The 834-nt window shown below is 49.9% G+C and overlaps 1 protein-coding gene across 1 annotated transcript in view; it reads left to right on the forward strand.

Annotated features, from left to right (window-relative positions):
- Nucleotides 1-834, forward strand: part of LOC109925968 (DENN domain-containing protein 4B) — a 21,767-nt gene that overhangs the window by 2,356 nt on the left and 18,577 nt on the right. The gene's annotated exons all lie outside the window — the stretch shown is intronic.

Below are 834 nucleotides of genomic sequence, written 5' to 3' on the forward strand. Positions count from 1 at the left end.
GTGATGGAATACTCCCCACTTGCCCTGGATGGGGGCAGCTCCAACAACACTCGAGACGCTCGACACCATCCAGGACAAAGCAGCCCCTGCTCAATTGGCACCACATCCACCCCATCCTGCTACTGATACTCAGAGCTTGTACTAGATACTGCAGGGCTTTCCCAGCAACTCGTCGCAAACCCTTGAGCTCATCATTCTTCCATTACAACGCTGGCCATACCAGTATCTGTTATCTGCCCCTAATGGAGCTGGCCGAACCAGTATGTGTTATCTGCCCATAATGGAGCTGGCCGAACCAGTATCTGTTATCTGCTCCTAATGGAGCTGGCCGTACCAGTATCTGTTATCTGCTCCTAATGGAGCTGGCCGAACCAGTATCTGTTATCTGCTCCTAATGGAGCTGGATGTACCAGTATCTGTTATCTGCCCCTAACGGAGCTTGCCAAACCGGTATCTGTTATTTGCCCATAGTGGAGCTGGCCGAACCAGTATCTGTTATCTGCCCCTAATGGAGCTTGCTGTACCAGTATCTGTTATCTGCCCCTAATGGAGCTTGCTGTACCAGTATCTGTTATCTGCCTCTAATGGATCTGGCCATACCAGTATCTGTTATCTGCCCCTAATGGAGCTGGCCGAACCATTATCTGTTATCTGCCCCTAATGGAGCTAGCCGAACCATTATCTGTTATCTGCTCCTAATGGAGCTGGCCGTACCAGTATCTGTTATCTGCTCCTAATGGAGGTGAGTGGCTTCCTCAGCCATTTCAGAGTGAAGAGTTAGAAACCAGGCTGGTTAGCTTCTGTCCCTGAAGGGACTAAGTGGATTTTTACAAC

This window comes from Rhincodon typus, chromosome 46 (assembly GCF_021869965.1).
Source record: "Rhincodon typus isolate 14 chromosome 46, sRhiTyp1.1, whole genome shotgun sequence".
Taxonomy (NCBI): Eukaryota; Metazoa; Chordata; class Chondrichthyes; order Orectolobiformes; family Rhincodontidae; genus Rhincodon; species Rhincodon typus.